This window comes from Apium graveolens, chromosome 3, assembly GCF_009905375.1.
Source record: "Apium graveolens cultivar Ventura chromosome 3, ASM990537v1, whole genome shotgun sequence".
In the NCBI taxonomy this organism is placed as follows: domain Eukaryota; kingdom Viridiplantae; phylum Streptophyta; class Magnoliopsida; order Apiales; family Apiaceae; genus Apium; species Apium graveolens.
The window spans coordinates 283,311,940-283,336,963 of NC_133649.1; positions in this window are offsets into that span (position 1 = coordinate 283,311,940).

A 25,024-nucleotide genomic window follows, 5' to 3' on the forward strand; every position below is an offset into this window, starting at 1 on the left:
ACTTCTTTGAATACTTTCTGGCATTCGGGCCACCACTCAAAGTTCTTGGACCCTTTGAGAATAACAAAGAATGGTAATGTATTTTTCTACCGATCTTGAAATGAAGCGCATAAGGGCTTCTAGTAGCCCAGTTAACTTCTGGGTATCCCGATCACATTTTGGAGCTTCCATATCAATCACAACTTGAATCTTTTCTAGGTTTTCTTCGATCCCTCATGCACTAACCATGTAACCTAAAAATTTGCCACTTGCAACTCTGAATGTACATTTATGCGGATTGTTCTTCATATTGTTTCTTCAGAGAGTTTCAAAGTACTCCTTTAGGTCATCCGTATGATCTCCGAACAATGACTTCACAATCATATCATCCACATAAGCTTCCATGTTTCAGCTTATCTATTCTTGAATACCTTGTGCACCATCCTCTGAAATGTGGCTCCAACGTTCTTAAGTCTAAAGGGCATTTTAATATATGCATAGGTTCCATTCGGAGGTATGAACGATGTCTTTGGTACATCCTTACTCTTCATGGCAATTTGACGGTAACCCAAAAATGCATCAAGAAAACTAAGCACCTGATATCCATTTGTGGCATTAATCAGTTGGTCGATGTTGGGAAGATGATAATGGTCCTTCGGGAAAAGTTTATTGAGATCCGTGTAGTCCACACACATTCTCCATTTTCGTTGGACTTTTTGACCACAACCACTTTAGCCAACCAGTTGAGATACTCAATCTCTTCGATAAACTTGGCTTTCAGCAATTTCTCTACTTTGGCTTCAATTACTTTCTGTCATTCGGAGACAAAAGTTCTTTTCTTCTGTTTAATTGGTTTGGGCTTAGGCTGAACATTAAGGCAATGCTTAGCCATCTCGTGATCCAAATCGGGCATGTCTTCGGGTCCCTAGACAAACACATCATGGTATTGTCGAACAACTGCAATAACTTTCTCTTTCAAATATGCTTCCATGTTTTTACGATGTGCACCATTTTACCCGAATAACTAGCATACAGTTTGACCTCTTCAACTTCCCTAGTTGGTTCGGCTATGGGACTTGACAGACCGACTCCAAATTTTTCTAATTTAATATTAAGGGTCTGTCAAATGCCGCTAGGTTCGGCTTCAGCCCTTTTCTTCTTACCGGTTTCGTCTGGACCTTTATACAACTGGTCTTTCTCAAGATCTTATAGCATTATTATTCGAGCGGTCTTCTGAACTCCTCTCATTTCGCCCACTCCCTTTTCCGTATAAAATTTCAGCTTGAGGTGGGGAATAGATTCCACATTTTGGAAAGTGGATAAGAAGGGTCTTCCCATTATTGTGTTGTACGGACTTTCAGTTGGAACCACATAAAATTATACCTGCTTTTTAACAATATAAGGTATTTTTATCAAGGAGGAATGGTAAAGTGATCGTACCTTCAAATTGAATAGGGTACTCGCCGAAGGCGTAGAGTGGTGCTTCGTGACAGGGTTCCAGCTGTTCGTTTGTCAAGTTTATCTTGCTATAGGTCTTATGGAACAGGATATTGACTAAACTACCAGTGTCGACCAACACTTTCCAAATCTTATTTTCCTGATGAGAGGATTAATGATTAAGGGGTCTTCATGAGGGTATATTACGTCCTCACAGTCTTCGGCACTGAAAGTCATCGGCATGGGCAGCTTCGCCGGAATGAACTGATAAAGGTAATACACCTGCCGGGCATACTTTTTCTTCGCAGACTTGTTGTCCCGGTCTAACACACTGCCCCCAGAAATTATTTTACTTCGGAACTTATTCTGTCCTTTCTTTCGGGTTCCTCCCCTTTAGGATTTTATTCTCGATTGTACTTCGGACCTAATTTATCCCTCAAATCTTGGATGAACTGGTTCAATCCCCCTTCCTTGATCATTCTTTCAATCAGGTTTTTTAGGTGGTAGCATTCATCTCTGTTGTGCCCTTTATTTCTATGGTAATCACAGTACTTATTAGGATTCTTCTTGTGATTTGGGACTTTCATCTTAGCCGGCCGAATGAACCCTGACTTTCCTTTGATCTCGTGGAGAATCTTAGAGATTGGTACGTTAGAGGAGTGAACGTGACCGAATCTCTATCTTGACGTTGCTCAGCGTCATGGTCACACTCTCTTTTTCCATCCTTCTTGTTATTCCCTAACAATACAACAAGAATTACAGAAGGGGGATTGAATGTAATTCTGGCTACTTTTTCAAGATTTTAAAACAGTTCTAACTCAATAAGTATATAAGTGTTTGATTTACAAAGTACGGAATGAAGAGATTTATGAATCAAAACACAAAGTAATAAAACACAGGCTTTTAAAACTTTCTGGTGGATTTGAAAGTATCCACCTTCGATATATATATATATATATATATCGAATGAGAACCCTGTGAAGCTTGAATAGCTCACAGCTGCTTACAAGTATGAACAACTAAACTTACATAGAATTGCTACAGAATACATCTTGAAAATATTTCTCTGAGAATGTGTGTGCTTAGTTAGTTGCTCGACTAGCTACACTTGGTTTATATATCACCAAGTTTACATGACAATAAGGCAAGATAATAAAACAAAATATATCTAGTCTAACTCCATACTACTTCACTACTCTATTCCAGCATCTTTGAATATCTTCATAATAGCATGGAAATGGTAATGCTTCTTTGTTCTCAAATCCCTGCTAAACAGGCTGCCACATTTCTTTTGCAAACACTCGACGCATGTGACTGTGTTGTCACTGTCAACATATATTTGAATTTGATCATCCGTCAGGTACATGCTTATCATCCGTCGGGTAGCTTTGTTGATCATCCGTCGGGTAGCTTTGTTGATCATCCGTCGGGTAGCTATTTGTCACTTGACACCATTTCACTTATGCAGAATTACAAGACATCTCATATTTACAATTAATCAACCTATTCTGCATTTCTACTAGTAGTCAACATGACTCATATGCTCCTACAGAATCTACATAAAGTTGTTTGCAGAAATGTGCTACAATACTTATTATTACATAAGTTACTCACTCGATGGATATCAAATCTTCATCCGTCGGGACTATATTGAATCATCCGTCGGGACTATATTTGATCATCCGTCGAGTGCTACAAAATTCACTAAGTTAAATCTACTAAGGTGTTTTGTTTAATTTATCATCAAGTTCACAACATATTCTTAACAATCTCCCCCAATTTATGTCTACTGGAATTGTAGCCATAAATTAAGAGAAACTTGATGATAACAAAACATCCAAAAGATACAGAATGAAAATAGTAGATAAAATTGATAAGTGCTATAATATTTACTGAAAATTGAACAAAGCAAAGTATACAAAGAAGTTGCTCACAATCATTATCAAGGTGCTCCTCTAGTCTGAGCAGATAAGTCTATTTCCTTGATTGTCCGGATTTCTTCCCAAGCCTCCTGTTGTTCTCTTCAATCTGATTTTGGAGTTGTCTGTGGAACTCAAGTTCATCAGCTTCTGAGAGATCTAGCATTTCTTCCATTTCCAATAGAGTCTCATTGCTAGAGATACTCAACTGGTCCTCCAATCTGAAGAATCTTCTTACTCCCTTTTCATCCCTGAATTCCATCAGCCAATAGGGCCTCAAATGCACTCTCTTTCCTGTGAAGGGAATTGATAGAGTTTTTGGTAGTGCATCTTTGGCTTTATTACTCCTCAGCTCCTCAATCTTCTTTAGAACTAATCTCCTTGCAGTCACATTGTATCCAAAGTTCTTTTTGAAGGATGAGTAGATCTTTATTAGAACTGATTGGCTTTCTAGAAGAATCCTGTGAAGTGGCCATATTATCTCTTTTGCTCCCTTATATTTGAACACTAACCTTTCAGGAAGATGTCTGTGAGCATCAATCCCTCTTACTTCTTCCAATTCATCTAAGTAGAGGTTTATGTTAGAGAACTCCTTGATGTCACAGATGTATAAAAAATCTCCCTTATTGACTGCAGATTGAGTTTTGGTTAGGGTCTTGGATCTGAGAGTCACAGGCTTCACTTTCTTGCTTGCTCTAGTCTTTGTCTTCTTAGGCTTGTTGAAGATAGGAAAATTTAGCTCAGGAATTGGCAAACTATCCTAGTCTACTGGCTCATCCTTAGGAATAATGAGCTCACCATGAATGTCCCTAGTTGGATCCACCACCTTGAATTCTTCAAATACCACTAAGGGTTTTGATGTCTGAGTTAAAGTTGTAGGCTTTTTGGGAATATAGTATTCCATTTCCTCATCACTGAAGTCCAATTTTCATTTAGAGTGGAGCTTGTATCTGAATCTTCTTTTCTGTTGTGGTTCATCTTGCACTTTTTGATCTTGAGGTTCAGTAATTACATATGGTTGTGCAGAAATCTCAGTTGTGGTCTTTACAGATTGAAGTTTGGCCAAGATAGCAGCTTGCTTCTTCTTTTGTTTAAGTTTCTTAGCATCCAGAGTAGTTTGCTTCGTTTCTTTCCCGATTCTTTCCTTCTCTTCCTTTTTAGCTTCCACAAACATAGGGTGTCCAACCACCACACAAATTTCCTTACCATTTCTGAAAATCTTGGCTAATCTTCTTTTAAGTGCTGAATCTGCTGGATCCTTGTAAAATGCAATTGACCTAGCCAACAGCTTCTTCTCATCTGGCCTAGGTGTCTCATACACAATATCTATAGGATTTTTGTTTGAGAACTTTGAGTAGTTTCTTTTAGACTTCATGATCAGATTTGTCTTTGGATATTTGATACAAGATGTTTGGCCTTTTTCCAGATAATTCATACTCATTTCATTCACAGAAATATTCTTGACTTGAGAGTAATGAATGAAGGTTTTGTCTGGCTTCTGAATTGGCCCAAATTTTTGTTAAATTTCGGCATCTATCTTTCTCCATTTATCATCTAGTTCCTTCTCCACAACCGTAACATCAAGCATCTTAGGGATTAACTTTGACTCAAGCTTGGCAGCTGCTATGTGGATCAGATCAATGCTGTCCAATACTGGTGGCTTTGGCAGAGTAATTTCTAGAACAATTACTTGGCTGATTTGTACATTTACCACTTTCTCCCCCTCACTAGATGGCTCTTCTTGATTGACTTGAGATAATTATTTCTCCCCCTTTTTGTTATCATCAAGTAGAGTGGAGGAAGAAGATTGTGCAACCACCAGTTGTTGTAGCAGTTGAGTTTGATGTGCTTGATGTAGATGTATAGCTGTGAGAGAAGTTTCCATAGTAGTCATCCTTTTGTCCAAGGACTCCACCTTTGTGGCAAGATCAGAGTTCTTCCTTAGTTGTCTCTTAATATCAATCATTGCTGCTTCTGAAAGTTTAGCATCCAATCTTTCTGAAATGTCCTTCTTCATTTGATCACCTCATTTTTTATAGAAGTGACATTATGACTGTGTTGAAAGCCTTGGATTTGTTATAACTGAAGAGAAGCAAGGTGTGCTTGTAGGAGCTTCTTGGTGCTGGCATTTGTTGTTGATTGAAGAGCAGATTGTGTCTGACTGATGAATTGAATGAGGGTGGTCTTGAAATAATGTTCATCACATTTCTTTGAAAATGCCCAAGTTAGCATACTAGATCTGGAACTAGGGACTACTTCTCCCCCTATGTCCAGTGACTCCTCTTCACCATCATCATCCTCATTACCAAAGAATTCTTCTGACCCACCAGCCTCATAATCTATGTCATCACCAGCTGTAAAAGGCATAATTTTGATGGCATCCTTTTCTCTTTGCATGGATTGAGTGGTGTGCACCAAATTTAGCATCCTTTCTGCATTTTCATTGTCCTGTCCAGCCAAAAGTTGATATGCTGGAACAGGATGAGTAAATGCCTCAACATCCAAAGAGGTGGAATCTATAACAGCTTGACTATGCTGAGATAGTTCCTCTCTGTCTGCTTCATTGACATTCATTGACTCACTAACAATGATGTCCACCCTTATTTCTCCTGAACCTGAATTTCTCTCATGATCTCTCTGTTCTTGCATCAAGGGCTCCCCTTGGCTACCCACCCTCACACCCTCACCTTCACCATCTAAGGTGGGACTCCTCTCACTCACTTTTTCCAGACCTGAAGAAATGGTCTGCATTTAATCACTCATTTTCTCTCATTTTTCCTGGGAGCAACCCAGACTCTCACTCAATTGACTCCCTTCCCTCAGTCCTAAGAGTGACTGCACTATCATTAAGTCTTCTGCACTTGTAAGAATTGAAGAAATTTAAAGTTGTGCAGAGACACCCGACGGATTATGAATATCCATCGGGATAGTAGTATGGCTATCCGACGGATGATTGCTGTTAGGCTTATCCGTCAGGATACAATCACTACTCGACGGATGATGAATATCCATCGGGATAGAAGAAATGAATGAGTTTGGAGTGGAGACTATTGTAGACTCTGTGCAGATTGATGAAAATTTAGGCACATATGTCTCAACAGACTCAGGAAGAAATGGCAAGTGAGCCAACAAATCATCTAAAAGATGATGCTCACTTGCTTGAATTTTTGGATTCTCCATAATAGTTAAAGATGGAGAATTTGGAAGTGATGTATTGATCATGTCAACATCCAGTGAGTGTGTGGGTGAATTTGGTGTTTCAGGTGCTTCAATTGTTAAAGATTTTGGCCGTGACTCCACATTTATTGGAGTCACATTAATCTGACTTTGTGAAGGTGCAGTGACTGGGTCTTTAGCACCAGTTTGCACTGTGTGTGTTCCCTGTGCATCCCTAAGTATTTTTGATCTTTTCTTTATAGCATAAGTTTGTGGTGAACTAGTGTCCCTACCCCTCTTGGCCTGTGCTCCTGGTTGGGAGCTTGTTTCAATAGTAACATCCTTTTGGGAGGATGAAACTAGAAATGAGCTAATTTCCTTATTAACAACCACAGTTTGTTGGGAAACTGTGGTGTGGCTAGGCTTGGGTACACTCAACTCACCAGCCGTATCCTTAGGGTTTCTTTGATTTTCACCCTGTTCCTCACCTTGCTCCTTCACCTTCACACTCCCCTCTTTTTGTTTAGTGGATTTTGCAACTGATTTCTTTTGAAAGAAACCAGAGGGGGCTTTCTTAGATTTGGGTTTAGAAATTATTATTTTGGTAGCTTGGGTAGGCATTTGTTGGGTCATTGACACAGATGTCATAGCTACACTAGAAGGAAAAGAAATGTGTGAGGTTGGAAGAGTGGAGACAGTGGTGCTTACCTCACTTACCTGAGGTCCCTCCATGATTGGAAAATAAAGGAGAGGCACCTCTTTGTGGTGATTTTTCCTGTTGAGATCTGCGATAATCCTCCTTTCTTGAACCCAACAATTCAACTTGTTGGTTGGGTTCTCAATTACAATATTCTCAAGGAGATGGTTAGCAAGCATCATAAAGAATCTAGCATAGTATACACTTTTACCTCTCTTATTCAGTTCTCCTAACTTATAACCTAACTCAAACAAGACCAAGTCACTGAAATTAAAGTATTTATCGGTAACTAGCATGTAAAACATGTTAAGCATGGAAATGTTAACATAATCAAAGTTACTAATCTTACCAGAAAATACCTTAGTTACCACATCACACAAAAAGCTCCATTCCTTTCTAAGACCTAACCTTCTAATTTCACTTAACTTAGAAGTGGAAAGTGCATAGCCCATGGAATTTAGCATGTTAACTATATCTGTGTCTGTGTGTGGAACAATAGCAGTATTATCAGGAATTCTAAAGCATGCTTTGAAAATGTCACTATTAATGCAAAACTGTTTACCTTTGAGAGTGAAAGTGATGGTCTTGTCAGTAGAGTTGTACACTGCAGTTGTCCATATCTCCTCTACAACCTCACAGTTGATTTTGGGAGATTCCAGCATCACATAGTTGAGTTTACAGCTTTTCACAAAATCCATCATTTTGTGAAACTCTCTAGATTGTTGAATCTCCTTGTTTACAAGAGCTGTGAAGTTGTTCTTTTCGTAGATATATCCAGTTTGAGACATGATTTTGACGACTGGTGCCATTTTTTGAGACTGAGTAATTTGCAGAGAAAATATTTGCTTTGGAGAAGAAAGGAAGTTAGAGCAATTGAACTGAGAATGATAAAAGAGTATAATAAAAATGAATTATACTTTTATACTATCTCGGAAATAAACTGTCAAACAAAATAAAGTGAAATAAAGTGACCAATCAAAATAACCCAAAATAGCCGTTTAAAAAAAATAAACTGTAAAAATTCTGACACTTATCCATCGTGTCATGCTTACAAACTGTAAGTATACTCGATGAATGTTCAGAGTTTTAACGACTAAGATTGAGACAATTCAACGGATGAGGATAAATCAGTTATCCGTCGGGTCATAAAATAATCCAGAAAAGTGATTGATTTTTATTAACAAATAATATTCTGATGGATGATCAAACTCGATGGATAATTAACATCCGTCGGGATGTAAAATTTGACTTAGCCAAAATTTCATCCAAAACAGAAAAATCAATTAAGTTTCTGACTGTATTATAACTTGCAAAAATATCTGAAATAATTCAAGAATAATTAAGCATACCTAACTCACTTACCAACCTTGAAAAGGTGGATTCATCAAGTGGCTTGGTAAAGATATCTGCAAGCTCCTTTTCACTTGGAACAAAATGAAGTTCCACAATACCATTCATCACATGTTCCCTTATGAAGTGGTACTTGATGTTTATGTGCTTTGTTCTTGAATGCTATACTGGATTTTCAGTGATGGCAATTGCACTTGTGTTATCACAGAAAATGGGAATTCTCTCCACTTGTAGACCATAGTCCAATAATTGGTTATTCATCCACAAAATATGTGCACAACAACTACCAGCAGCAATATATTCAGCTTCATCTGTAGAAGTAGAAACTGAATTTTGCTTTTTACTGAACCAGGACACAAGCTTGTTCCCTAGAAATTGACAGGTTCCTGTTGTGCTTTTTCTGTCTATTTTACAACCTGCATAATTTGCATATGAATAACCAGTTAAATTAAAACCAGAATCTCTAGGGTACCAAATGCCAAGTTTTGGTGTTCCCTTGAGATATCTGAAAATTCTCTTAATAGCTACTAGTGAGATTCTCTAGGATCAGCCTGAAATCTAGCACAAAGACAAGTAGCAAACATTATATCTAGTCTACTAACTGTTAAGTACAGAAGTGAGCCAACCATGCCCCTATAGCTTGAAATATCCACAGACTTTTCAGTAGTGTTTAATTCAATCTTGGTTGCAGTGGCCATGAGAGTTTTTACAGATGTGCAATCCATTAGATCAAACTTCTTTAAAAGATCATGAATATATTTAGTTTGGCTAATGAATATTCCATCACTAACTTGCTTAACTTGTAAACCAAGAAAGTAAGTTAGTTCTCCCATCATGCTCATTTCATACTTACTTTGCATCAATTTGGCGAACTTTTTGCAAAGTTTTTCATCTGTAGAACCAAATATAATATCATCTATATAGATTTGAACAAGTATACTAGAGCCATTAATATTTCTAAAGAATAAAGTTTTATCAACAGTACCTCTTGTGAAGTGATTTTCCAAAAGAAAATTTGATAAAGTGTCATACCAGGCTCTAGGTGCTTGCTTCAATCCATAAAATGCTTTCATAAGATAGTAGACATATTCTGGAAAATTTGTATCTTCAAAACCAGGAGGCTGACTAACATAGACTTCCTCCTCCAAGTCTTCATTCAGAAAAGCACTTTTGACATCCATTTGATAGACCTTGAAATCGGCATGGGCTGTATAGGCTAAGAAAATTCTGATGGCTTCAAGTCTTGCAACAGGAGCAAAGGTTTCATCAAAATCTATTCCTTCTTATTGACAGTAGCCCTTAGCAACCAATCTAGCTTTGTTCCTTACCATTATGCCATTTTCATTCATCTTTTTTCGGAATACCCACTTGGTGTCAATTGGATTCTTTCCTTTAGGTTTGGGTACCAGCTTCCATACCTTGTTCCTTTCAAACTAGTTTAGCTCCTCCTGCATAGCTAAAATCCAATCAGGATCTAACAAAGCTTCTTCTACCTTCTTTGGTTCTTCCTTAGATATGAAGCTGTTGTATAGACATTCTTCTTGAATTGCTCTCCTTGTTTGAACTTTAAAAGATGCATCACCAATGATGAGTTCAAAAGGGTGATCTTTAGTCCATTTTCTTTGTTGAGGTAGATTAACTTTAGATGAAGAGGCCTCATTGTTGTCTTGATGTGTGACTGAGTTTTGATTATTAGAAACTCCCCCTGAGTTTATGAATCTTTGATTTGAGAAAGGGGAACTTTCTGTTGGTGATCTATTCTGACTTTTAGCTTCTCTTATTGTTCCGACAGATGATGCACTTTGTGTCCCGACGGATGAAGCTGATTGTCTCCCGACGGATAAGGCAGATTGTCTCCCGACAGATGAAGCATTTTGCAACTCTACAAATGTTGAATTGTGTGCTTCAATAGTTGTAGATTTTTATGCATTATCCTTATTCACTGTTTCTTGATCACTTTCATCATCACTGTCATCACTAACCATCTCCACATTATCAAACTTGAGGCTTTCATGGAAATCTCCATTTTGCAGTCCTTCAATCTTTTTGTCATCAAACACAACATATATTGATTCCATAAAAATGTTGGTTCTTAGATTGTAAACCCTATATGCCTTTCCCACAACATATCCAACAAAAATTTCTTCATCTGCTTTATCATCAAATTTCCCATGTTGATCAGTTTGATTTCTCAAGATATAACATTTGCAGCCAAAGACATGAAGAAAATTTAGAGTTGCTTTCTTGTTCTTGAACAATTGGTAGGGTGTCATACACTTTGCTTGATTAACCAAATAAATATTCTGAGTGTAGCAGGCAGTATTCACAGCTTCAACCCAAAAATATGTTGGTAATTTTGATTCTTCAAGCATTGTCCTTGCAGCTTTAATAAGAGATCTATTCTTTCTTTCCACTACTCCATTTTGTTGTGGAGTTCTTGCTGCAGAAAACTCATGCATAATCCAATTCTCTTCACAAAATGATCTCATCACATAATTCTTGAACTTAGTTCCATTGTCACTCCTGATTCTTCTTACTTTAAAATTAGGATAATTATTGACTTGCCTTATGTGATTGATGATGATTTCACTAGCTTCATCTTTAGACTTTAGGAAGTATGTCCAAGAGAACTTTGAGAAATCATCCACAATTACTAGGCAAAATCTTTTCCTTGAGATGGATAACACATTGACTGGTCCAAATAAATCCATGTGTAGAAATTGCAAAGGTTCTTCAATTGTTGATACAAGCTTCTTTCTGAATGATGCTTTGATATGCTTTCCTTTTTGGCAGGCATCACACAATCCATCCTTAGAAAACTCCACTTGAGGAATGCCTCTAACCAGTTCTTTCTTGACAAGCTCATTCATGATCTTGAAGTTTAGATGAGACAGCTTCTTGTGCCATAGCCAACTTTCATCTTGACTTGCTTTACTGAGAAGACAAGTGACAGATTCTGCATTAGATGAGTTGAAATCAGCTAAATACATATTTCCTTTTCTAAATCCAGTGAGAACCACTTTGTTGCTCTTTTTATTTGTCACAACACAGGCTTCTGAATTGAAGGTTACTGAATTGCCCTTATCACAAAGCTGTCTGATACTCAATAAATTATGCTTGAGACCATCCACTAGGGCAACCTCTTCAATGATGACATTGTCTTTTGAAATCAAGCCATATCCCACAGTATAACCCTTGGTGTCATCTCCAAAAGTAATACTTGGGCCAGCTCTTTCCTTGAACTCTGTGAGCAGGGTAGAATCTCCAGTCATGTGCCTTGAACAATCACTATCCAGATACCAAAGATTCTTTCTGTTTCCCTGCACACATCAAAACCAAATCAAGTTGATTTTGGTACCCATGTTTCCTTGGGTCCTGCCTTGTTAGCTTTCTTCTTTGATTTCTTAGGTTTAATTTCATTTGACTTGGGAATTTCTGATTCATCCTTAGTCATTTGAGTTGGACCTTTAAAACTAGTCATTAAAACAGAATTATCATGAACATTTTGATTAACAGAAAAAGGCATGTTGTTTGCAAACATGTTATTCCAGTAAGGCATGCTAAATGGCATTTGTGGCATAATAAATGCAGCATAATAAGGATTAGTTGCAAATGACATATTAGCAAATTGTGCATTCATATTCTGAGTAGATATAGCATTCATAGGCATGGTAGGCATGACAGTCATGTTGGGAAAAGAGGGAGGTGCAGACATAGGAGTAGGCATGGAAAATTTGCAATTAACAGATAAGTGATTAAGACTACCACACTTGACACAGATTTTTCTTGGTGCATATTTATCAGGTGTGTAGTTATTATGCTTGTTAATTCCTACTTTCCCATTTCTATTGTTTTTCTTTTTAGCTTCTGCTTTAACCTCAATCTTTTCTAATCTGTCATTCAATTGCTTGATGGACATATGACCAACATTAATTTTCTTCTCCTTCTTCACTTGACTTGATTCTTCTGTAACAAAGTTTTTGGAAACTGATCCATATTTCTCATTAAGCTTGGCAAGCTTAGCTTTGCTCACAGGTTTACTCACAGCCGACGAATGTCGCTCTTTGTCACTCGACGGATAATCTTTTTGATTATCCGACGGATGATTCTCATCATCCGTCGAGTCCACATCTGTCAACAATCCTTCAACCAAGTTGGATTCCAGTTTCTCCTTACTCTTTTTCCAGGCTGCATCACAAAAGGACTCAATACCTTGAACTTTAGTGATTTGAGCATGGACATCTCTGGATGATTTCCATGCTTTAATCACTTACTATTCTCGTTCAAGCTACTTCTTTAAAATATCTTCTTTCTTCAAGGACTCAGTTAATTCATCCTTAGAAATCTTACACTCAATTCTCAATTTTTGAAATTCAATAAACTAAGACTCTAGCACATTATTCCTCTTACTTAAAAACAAATTATTTTCTTTAATTTTAGCATTTTCCTTAGTGAGGGACTTAAGTGTAACGCGCAAGTGATATAATTCTGTGGACATGTCATTTATTGCATCATTACACTCAGCTTTAGATAAATGTGCTAGGTTAGTGGTGATTACCTGATTACTTGAAGAACTTGTTTCTGTTTCATCAGATTTGAACATCAGGGCTAGGTTGACATAGCTTATTTCTTCATCTTCATCCAAACCATCTACAGCCTAGTCATTCTCCTGTGTGATGAAAGCCCTTTCCTTTTGCTTGAGCAACTCAAAGTATTTATGTTTATAGTCAACATGCTCAAACTTATTCTTACTAGGATCAAACTTTCTACATTCACTTGCAAAGTGCCCTACCAAGCCACATTTGAAACATTTGAATTTGGATTTATCCACCATGTTTCTACTTGGCTTGGCTGCTCCAAAATTCTTTTTATATTTGAGCTTGGCAAATCTTCTGGATAGAAATGCTAGATGTTCATCAATATCATCCATGTCATCTTGGCTTAAATGATCTTCATTTTCAGCTACCAGCCCTTTGCCCTTGCTTTCACAAACTTTAGATGTAGACTCAACAGCTTCTACCTTCATCTCTTTCTCCTTCTCTAACTCAGCAACCAGTGCTATGGACCCTCCTTTTTTTCTTCATTTCCCCATCCTATCATCTTTCTATATTTCAAGCTCATAAGTTTTCAGAATGCCATACAGTCTCTCCAAGGTGAATTCCTTGTAATCCTGAGAATTTCTCAATGAGACTGTCATTGGTTTCCACTCCTTTGGAAGAGATCTAAGGAACTTGAGGTTAGAGTCTTTTATTTGATAGACTCTTTCATGCAACTTCAGAGCATTTAGTAGTTTTTAAAATCTACTAAAAATATCAGTGAGAGATTCATTGTCTTCACAATGGAAGTGCTCATATTGCCGAATTAGCAGCTGCATCTTATTTTCCCTTACTTGCTCAGTACCATCACAAATAATCTGGATAGTGTCCCAAACCTCTTTGGCTGTTTTGCAGTTAATGATGTTATCAAACATATCACCATAAACTCCATTGAACAAAATGTTCATGGCCTTCTTATCTTTCCTGACTTGCTCAATATCAGGGTCTGACCATTCATGCCTTGGTTTTGGAACAGATGGTCAATTGCTAGTTGCAGCTCTCATTCGTACATGAGGACCTCTCTCTATGCAATTCACATAGGCCTCATCTTGGGAAAGAAGATGTAGGTGCATCTTCACCTTCCAGTGGTGATAATTGTCTTTGTCCAGAAAAGGAATTTTGACTCTAACATCCTTCTTGTTCATCTTGCTGTTTGTTGTGATCTTTACACTCTTTGTACTTCAAGAGCTTGCTCTGATACCAATTGTTATTCTCTAAAAATACAACAAGAATTACAGAAGGGGGGTTGAATATAATTCTGGCTACTTTTTCAAGATTTTAAAACAGTTCTAACTCAACAAGTATATAAGTGTTTGAATTGCAAAGTGCGGAATGAAGAGATTTATGAATCAAAACACAAAGTAATAAAAACACAGGCTTTTAAAATTTTCTGGTGGATTTGAAAGTATCCACCTTCGATATATATATATATATATATATATATATATATATATATATATATCGAATGAGAACCCTGTGAAGCTTGAATAGCTCACAGCTGCTTACAAGTACGAACAACTAAACTTACAGAGAAATGCTACATAATACAGCTTGAAAATGTTTTTCTGAGAATGTGTGTGCTTAGTTAGTTGCTCTACTAGCTACACTTGTTTTATATATCACCAAGTTTACATGACAATAAGACAAGATAATAAAACAAAACATATCTAGTCTAACTCGATGCTACTTCACTACTCTATTTCAGCATCTTTGAATATCTTCATAATAGCATGAAAATGGTAATGCTTCTTTGTTCTCAAATCCCTGCTAAAGAGGCTGTCACATTCCTTTTGCAAACACTCGACGCATTGACTGTGTTGTCACTGTCAACAAATATTTGAATTTGATCATCCGTCGGGTACATGCTTGTCATCCGTCGGGTAGCTTTGTTGATCATCAGTCGGGTAGCTTTGTTGACCATCCGTCGGGTAGCTTTGTTGATCATCAGTCGGGTAGCTTTGTTGACCATCCGTCGGGTAGCTATTTGTCACTTGACTCTATTTCACTTATGCAGAATTACAAGACATCTCATATTTACAATTAATCAACCTATTCTGCATATCTACTAGTAGTCAACATGACTCATATGCTCCTATAGAATCTACACAAAGTTGTTTGCAGAAATGTGCTACAATACTTATTATTACATAAGCTACTCACTCGATGGATGTCAAATCTTCATCCGTCAGGACTATATTGAATCATCCGTCGGGACTATATTTGATCATCCGTCGGGACTATATTTGATCATCCGTCGAGTGCTACAAAATTTATTAAGTTAAATCTACTAAGGTGTTTTGTTTAATTTATCAACAAGTTCACAACATATTCCTAACACTTCTTGTTATCCCTTCGGTCACTAATAAACCCAGAGAGATAGTCATATTTTTCTGGTCGTTTCCCTCGGTCATCTCTTCGAGAATCCTTATAACCTCGATACTTTCCATCTTCCTTCAGATATTTTCTCCCCTCACATAGATATCATTAAGGGATTTGGGGGGAAATCATAAAAAGGGGAGAGAAGATTTTTACCTTTGTATGGGTGTAGCCCCGTTGTAAGGAATCCATAGCTTCGACCTTGTTTAGGTTGGTAACCATTCTAACTTCTTCCTTGAACCGAGCCAAATAGTCCCTCAACTCTTCGTTCGCCATTTTTCTGCAATGGACCAAGGTATCTTTGGCCTTTCGGCACATATGGGAGTAGTACTTCAGGAATTTCCTTTTCAGTTGTTCATACAAGTCGATGGACCTCGGCTTAAGTGACTTGTACCACATCGATGCTGATCTCCTGAGGTATGTTTTGAACATTTTGCACAAAATGATGTCGTTGTGGCCCATCCCCATCATCAGTAGCTCATATTTGTCAGTGTGATCCTCGAGATCGCCCTTTTCATTAAAATCACTCACCTTTGGGAACTACCTCTCTTCGTCCGGTAGAGGCCGATACTGTTCAATTTTCTTCGTCACAATTGGCTCCCAAACGACCCTCCTATCGCGAAACATAGCCTTCTTTAGTCTACTCAACCTGGTTCGAAACCTATTGGGCTCGGCGTCCGGATCAGAATAATAGGAAGCCTTCGAGCGTTTGCTCTTGGGGTTCGAATCAGAGTCAAACTCATCTTCTACGCTATGTCCCATTCGCTTTTTCCTGGACTTCGTGATTACCTTCGTACAGTCAGCCTCTAGTGCCTCTCGAAGAGCCTTCTCTTGTAACTCGATCTCTTCTATTTGAAGCTGCAAGGCCTTTAGTCAAAATGCATCGGCTTCTATTTCCTTTGCCCTAGCTTGGGCTTCCTTTTCTGCTTACTACGCCTGTTTCTCCTTACTATTCTTCATGGTTGACTTTTCTGTCCTCATTTTGATCAGCATGGCCTCCTCTTCAGGTGTAAGCTTAATTACCCGATCGACATCAGCCAACGACGATTTTGAATATTCTCCGTAACTCACGATAATTCTTGTATATTCCACAAATGGGCCCAAATATTTCGTCCAGATTTCTGCGGACAGGAAGAACGTCCTTCGGTCTGCTTAGATCGCCCTTCGGCTGTACCTGAAAGGAAAGAAAATGCGAGGGATTGTTTCCTCGATTCATCTCCGGTGTGAGAATCAGTAATCTGGATGTGTGTAGGTTTGAGAATACAAGTAGTGTCTATGGGTGTGTAAAAAATTGTCTATTTCTTTCTTCAGTCGTTTTATTTATATTCATCAAACCTGGGTGATTAATGCTTATCTATTATGCTGAAAAAGGGGACGAACTTTGGAGAAAATGAGGGCGTTTCTATTTTTGTGAGATCTTGCAACAATCTGCCCGTTTACTTGGGTTTAGGGCCTTCAGCCGTTGGGGTTTCAGCTATTGGGCTTGTGACGCGCATATTGCTAACAAGTAGATTAAACATACTTTTTAATAATATAATTTTTTTATTTTATTTAATTATGAAATACTAATAAATTTTAATCAAATTTCGATCCATTTACACAAGCAGGGAGAGGAAAATGGGCAAAGGGATTATTTGACACAATCATGTACCTGTAGCCGTCGAAACACGACAAACTATACAACTAGTGTATTTTGCAAGGTTGTAAAGAGTACGAAATCAGTGATATCCATTTCCTGGAAATATTCAACGCGTGCGCTTGACTTATATTCCGCATTATATTCTTCAATATATTGTATTATAAAAAAAATGATACATATCCATAAGGAACAACTTTTATTTAACAAAAATAAATACACTATGTAATTTAATTTATAGAGTAAAAGTTGTACAAAATAAATATCGCTTTTTCATTCAATCGCCAAGGAAGTCACATGCGAACGTAATTGAAGACAATTAATAATATTATTTGTGACCGGGATTGAGATAACTTAAATACTTATCTTTCGTCGTCCTAGTCTCAGAGATTTTGGATTCGATTAATAAATAAATATTGAATTATAAGCAGACTAAGCCTAGTTAGTCAAAAAAAATAACATTATTTATATTTTACATATTTCATTTGATGATATCAAGTCTAATTATTATTTTTTTATCGTAGGTAACCCGCAACTGCTACCATTCGGATGCGTACTGGGTAAATCCTATAAACTCACGCAATAGCCTGCAAATCACGTGAATCATGGTAAACCGCATTTAAGCGACAGACTCTGACTCAGGAGGCATAATAATAAATTCTCCTCCCGTGGGATTCGAACATGTGACCAAGATGATAGTTATCCCTCTTTAACGAGCTGAGCCAACCTTGCGGGCCAAGTCCAATTACTTTGAAAACATTCTTTTAATCTTTTATATATATATATATAAAATATTTAACATATTATTGTCCTATTTTTAATATATTCATAAATAATTAAAAGCGGACTTAGTTTTTTGTGAAAAAAAACAAAAGCATCTAATTGTAATTTAAAATATTACAATGAGCATAAATTGTTTAGCCATCCCAAATCATTAACACCTAATCAATCAATTCATTTTTATTAGTGGGTCAAACAAATATATGAAACCCAAAAAATAAATTATCATGATTTAAAAAATTTATTTATGTTTCTAATTAATTTAAAATTTAACAAAAAATAAAAATACTATTATTAAAAAGAATAACTTTGACAACCCATTTTTATTTTATTATTTTTAAATGATAATAATTACAATTGAATATCTTTAAAAATTAGTGTATATACACGAACATTATTAAATTTGTAAATATTATTATTTGTTCGAAATTGATTAAATTCATATCCAATAAAATTTGGTGGATTCGGGTCAGATCGCTTCCGAATTTTTGATAACATTATCTATATCTAATCTATTAGAATTTCGGATTATCGTATTGTAACTTCCTGGCCCATTTAATTTTTTTGACATCAATAATAATAATTTAACATGATTGAATAATAAAATAAAATTAAGCACAAAATACTATGTTAAGTCAAAGATATTGTGAAAACTTAAAATATTTGAAAAGAGCTGAAAATATTCGAGTTTAAAATAAATATGAAATAAAAAAAATAAAAATATCATGATGAAATTCGAAAAATTTATAAAATTTCAATATATATGTCATTTTCATAAGTTAAAGTTAAAGACATTTTATGAATTACGAATAAAATATTACGTATGAAAATAATTTATGATACATGATTCGCTCATATGAATATAATGACATAATGATTTGTACGAATTATAATATTATAAAATAATAATTTGTACGGAAATACAACAAAATAACTTTAAAAATGAGAATATTGATACATATACCAATAAATTTTTATTCATGTATAAATATTTATAAATATAAAATTATTTTAATTCAAATCTGCTTTATCGTATTAGATATGTGAAAATTTATATCACTTTCCGGTGGATCGAATCTTTATCGAATTATTTATCGGATCGTTTTTATTTTTATACAATCTATATACCTACGGAATTCAATCGAATTTAAATAAATATAAATTATATAATATAATAAATTTATATTAATTAATTTGAGCAACCAATTTCTTCCCTTCTTTTGTCAAAAATTGCTTCCCATTAATTATTTTCATAACATTGATATTCTGACAAATGTGAGAATGAGAGGGGGCAAGAAAACAGAATATAATACACAAAAGTGGTTCAGAGTCCCTTATTAAAGATAAGAAACCCAATCTAAAAATCTGAAATTGGTGGGGTCTTCCTAATAATAATTCACGTTGTGCAGAAATTCTTATAGGAGGCGGGCTCCACCTTCCACTAGGTGACTCGTGATCAAATTGTTCATTCCTCCGATGTTTCCGAGATGAGTGACGTGTTACAGATTTCGGAAATCGGAACTATTCGGTTGATGTATCGATTTACGATTTATCGGATGATTTTTAAAAATCGGATGATTAATCGGTAATTTATCAGAAATCGGTCAAATCGGACAAATATTTTTGACCGATTTTTAAGCGATTTATCGGCGATTTTTGAAAAATCGGCCGATTTCTGAAAAATCGGCCGATTTCTAACAAAGGATGAGTGTCTAAATTCTTGTTTTGTTTGTTTTTTCCTATATTTTTTCCTGCTCGGACGCCTCTCAATAATTCAATTCCACAATTATTGAATTTTTGGAAAGCATCTCCTATCTTGGTTAGGACCAGCACTAACGTAATTGTCCCCAAAATATCGCACCCTAGTTGATGGTGGGGAAACATCGGAGTAGCACCACAAACTGGACCATGCGATTACAGTCGCTCCGTTTCATGTTGTCTAATTCTTTTTGCGTTATTTTTCAAATACATCATTTATTTCACTCTAATATATGAGGCCAATCACTCCAATTTTTTTGATCTCTAATGAATTACTCGTTAGATAAAGTACAGCACTTCGTTTAATATTTTAACAATAATAGAAGGAAAACAATTGATCAAACATTATAATACCTACTTTTATAATATCGGCATTTCACGTAAAAGTCGATCCACCTAAATAAGTCTACATAAATTGGGTTTTTAAGTTTCTTCGTATTTTTTTAATTGTAATAGATTCAAATTATACTTTTCTTATTTTCTTTTAATTAAAATATTATTATTTCATGTAAACAAGACACGTCAAATGCCACTCTATTCCAATCGAAGGTCTAGGTAAAATCCACGCAGACGAATTTAATGTAATACGTTTGTTTTAGCAGTAAAATTAATATAATTCAATGTAGTGTGACCATTCAGTTGCTGAATGATTTAATAAAAACCAAAAATTTGTGAGTGATCTGTTTAATTTATAGAAATAGAATAAGTGATTAATTTGATAATTAACCAATTTTTTTCTTTCATGTTGTACTTTTTCTACTATTCGTTTCAAACCACCTTTTCTTTTCATTTTTTGCTGGGTGGCAAAAAATTTATATATATTCCGTGACAATTTTTCGGCGTCGACGCTCGACTGGTATTAGTAACTCCAATCCTTCCCCGTGCTCCTATTTTCACTCTATCCAGACTCATCTTCCATTTGTGCATGAATGAGAGTGTAAGTGGTTGAGTTGTAGGTCGGGATCCTGCAAAACAGAACCGGTGGGGGGTGATGTCCCCGCGGCACCTCCAGCGTAAGAATGAGGCAAAGTTTTTGCAGAAGAAGGGTAGAATATGAATTACTTAAATATATGTGGTGTGTGTATATGTGTATAAGTGAATAAAATGAGTAACCCCCAAAACACCTTTTGGGAGGCCTTTTATAGGTTTCCTATTAGGATTTGGGGGCCTGTACCTTAAATTTGGGCCATTGGAATATTATGGGCTGCAGAACACGTGGACGTCTGTGATGAGTTCACGTGTCCCCGGATTTAGACTGTTGGAAGTTTCCAGATCTTGGCAACCTGGACGGTCGGAATGAAGGCACGTATACAGGTGTTCTCTGTTGCATTTTGGGTCATGGGCTCTTTTTATTGGGCTTTACTTGGGCCACTTATCAAATATGGTTGTTAGATATTAAATGTAGTGAAATATAACACATGAGGGGGCATATGTGTTTTTCTTGGATTTTAATTAACTTTAAAAATATTTGGCTTATTTGAACAAGGAAGATATGAATTTGTAGTGATAAAATGTTTAACTGCAAGCACACAAACAAAATATCTAAAATTCACTTGATTGTATTAATCAAATTTGTTTTTCAACAAATCCGTGTTCTTAGAAAAAAGAACTCAGCTACAAATCTTGAGAGAGAATCCAAGATAATTTTCTAGATCTGTTTGATATTTTTAAATCTAAGGACCCGTGCCTACTTTATAGACCAACAACACGGGTTTACAAAACTTGTACTAAAATGTACTAACACATTTTCTAAAGCTATCTTTTCTATTTCCGTTTCCAGTGTTAGCAAATCTTTGCAGAATCTTTTAGGTTTGTGACCTTCTTTGTCCAGTAAATTTTGGCCCTTCATCTTGAATTCTTCAAGCTGCATTTGTAGTCTTTCCAATTCAGTGATATAATTATTTGTTGACTTATAATCTTGAATTTTGTATTTGTCTGTATTTTGAATTTTGAGACCGTTTGTCGAGATCTCTTTTGTTTTATAGAGATGTCACATATCGATAAGTATAATGACTTATCGATATCTTGAGTTCTCTACACGTGTCTTTAACTTGTCGAGGTCTCCAGTTCTCTACATGTAGAATGACTTGTCGATATCTCCAGTTCTCTACATAGGTGTTATGCCCAAAATTTGGTATGAATGATATTCGGTTCAGAAGCGGGTCAATTGAATGAAATTAGGGCATTATTGCCAAGATTAAAGGGAAAATAGAGCGAGCCTACTTTCCCTAAAGACAGAGGGCGCGCCCTCAAATTGAGAACAAACAGAAAGAGGTTTACACCTCAAGGACGCGCCCCGATGCCATGAAGAGTAAGGGCGCGCCCTATGTGAAAAAGAGGTAGCCTGGATGAGATTCTAACATAGTTGCTTGGTTGGATTCTTTGGACACTTCAAGAGAAAGGAAGACTATTATTACTAACATATTTGTTGCTGGCACTATATTGAAGAACTCCTTTCTGTAATGCAATAACAGAAAGACGGTGTCTGTGGTCAGAGATCTCCAGGGGTATGCCTGAACGGAAGGCCTCCTCCTGTAGTCAAGATTGTCCTTATTGGGGATGCGGGGTAAACTTTGGCGTGTGCTTTGGGAGCTCTGTCTCTGTTGTCAACGAGTGTCCTCGTTGGGAGACTTTGGAGTATCCTGCACTTTGCACCCAAAAGTTTGGGATCATTTGTCCAACAATCTGGTAGGGGATCCTTATCCGGGGGACAATGATGCGTCCAACATTTGGGGTGAACCACGGCTATACATTCGTCCACGGATTAGAGAAACAGCTGGTAGCGAAGGGTTATCCTTGGCCAGGGAGATGCCGTATCCATGAAGTCTCGAAGCCGTGGACGAGCCTTGGGCCTTTTTGGTTGTGCCTCATCGACGAACATTCCTAAAGCTAGTAGAATACGGTTTCCAGTAGGTTTTCTACTGGGCCTCGGGACAAGAGATCTAAGCTTATTAGGTTTCTTGTTCCCCAAGAACTACGTTGCCTTGATTCCCTATATATATGGATACATAGGTGAATTGCAAGGGGTCAGAAGTTGAGAGCGGAAAGGAGCCACCACTTACCCCTAAGCAATCTCAGCCACCAATAATCATAACTACCATACACTGTTCACGTTTTCCGACGAAGGACCACCGTCACAGATCTTGTTTCCGGCTACGAACCTCAAATTTCGTTGCTACCAAATTCCTTCGTCAACGAATTGGCGTTAGAAGGAAGGGCTGATCAAGATCTGCATCTAGGAGGAAAGATGTCTCAATATCATGATGGAAGTTCTTATGATGGAGAAAGTTCTGAAGAAGGCTCTAAGCAGGGCTACGATGAACCCTACGTTCCTACTCCGGTAGATCTTCCTACCCCGAATATCGGGGGCCAACCACCAGTCATGATTAGTAATACGGATTTGTTGGAGAAGCTTTATCGCATGGGTGATGCCTTGAACGGTTTTGACTCAAGGCTGAGCATAGTGGAGCGACGTAAGACAAGGAGAGGCCTTCATTATAACTGCTCTGCTCATGCATCTGAAAAGGCCCCCATGGCGGAGAGGGATGCTCCGGTTGGTCGCGTCCAACCCAGAGGCGAGCGTGTGGTAATAACGCTGCGACGCCTGAATTACTCCAACGATATAGCCCCGATCGTTGAACTTGTCGGTGAAGATACTGATGGGCGAGATGTGTCGCGGGCTGATAACCGAGTAGTTACTCAATCGCTCTGGGCGGACTCTGGAGGAACGGCGACAGGTGGAATCTAAGCCGGCGAATGAGCAACGAGGTTTTGCCGCCTTAAAGGTTCGTTTGGTGATCCGTTTGGGAGATGATGATCTAAGGATGTTGCTTTTGGAATGGCAGAGAGATGCCAACCAAGGAGATGTGACGCCCCATAGTTTAACGCGTGTACCCCTGAATCCTACCGAGAATCAGGAGCGGCACTGCGACCATGAGAGAGCTCCTCTCCGTGGATCGATGGATTGATATGGTCATGACTATGGAAGTGATCGCTGGAGAAGACCTCAGTGGAGGGGAAAATGCGGAGGCCGAGGTAGATACTTGGACGGCAATCGCCGCAACAACTATCGTGGCTATAGGGATACTCACATGTATGATGAGCTGAAAGAGATAATTATGTTGGAGATGACGGTCGTAGGGATATCCAGACATATGATCGTGAGATCCCTTAGGGCCACGGCCGGGGACAAGGAGAAAATCCAAAAGGAAATCAAGGGCGAAACCAAGAGATACCAGTGATACCGTGAGGAGGCCAAATCAATTCCCAAAATACTAATCAGCAACCGGCTCCTCCGGGTGGAAATCAGGTAGTGCCACCTCCACCTCAACCCTGGGATTCACAACCTAATATGCAGACTATCCCGGCGTGAGGACCTAAAATGTGGACGATCTGAAGAAGCCGCTCAATCACCTGGAAGGAAGGGTAACATAAACAACTGAGATTCCTTCTCCATTCTCTGCGGCTGTAAGAGAGGCTCAGCTGCCGGCCAGATATTGTAACACAACTAGCGATCTCCGGTTCCATGGAAGTTCAGATCCTGTGGAGTTTCTGGGATGATTCAACATAGAGATAGATGTATACCAAGTTCCAGACTTGGCCATATGCAGACTCCTGGCAGCAACTTTTAGGGAAAACGCTCTGCAGTGGTTTCAAAAGCTTGGACCAGGGGTAATCAAGTCCTGTGATCAGATGAAAACCTTATTCTTGACCAAGTTCCAAGTAGCTGTAAGGTATGCTCCGTCGGTCACTACTCTGGCTAATGTCAAACAGAGGGAGAATAAAAGTCTTACATCCTACTTCAAAAGGTTCAACGCCGAGTCTACCAGTGTAAGAGGGGCTTCGGACGAAGCTCTAAAATTTTTTTTGACAGCAGGATTAAGATTTGGTTTAGAATTCTGGAAACACTTGCAAGGGAATGACCCAACTACTTTGGCAGATGTCTTTGCCTTAGCAGAATCGTTTGAGGCTGTGGAACAATCTTTGGTGGAGGTCTGCCCGGCCTCGAAAATAAGCCATATGGGAAGAGCAAGAAAAAAGGATAGGTCCCCAAGGAATAGACATCTAAGAGATAGTCAAATCCCAAATCGGGTGAACGCCAAAATTGTTGCAAAGGGAATGAAGTCCTCCATCAGATTATGACATCAGAACCAGCGGATATACCCCTCTGGATGCTTTGAATGAGCATATCTTTGAAGTAAATAAAAATAAAGGCCTTTTCAGGTGGCAAGAAGCTCTGTCGTCTTGGCAAAGTAAAGACAAAAAGAAATACTATGAATTCCATGAATCATCCGGGCACGGCACTCATGAATGTCGACAGCTAAAAGATGAAATCGAGGCT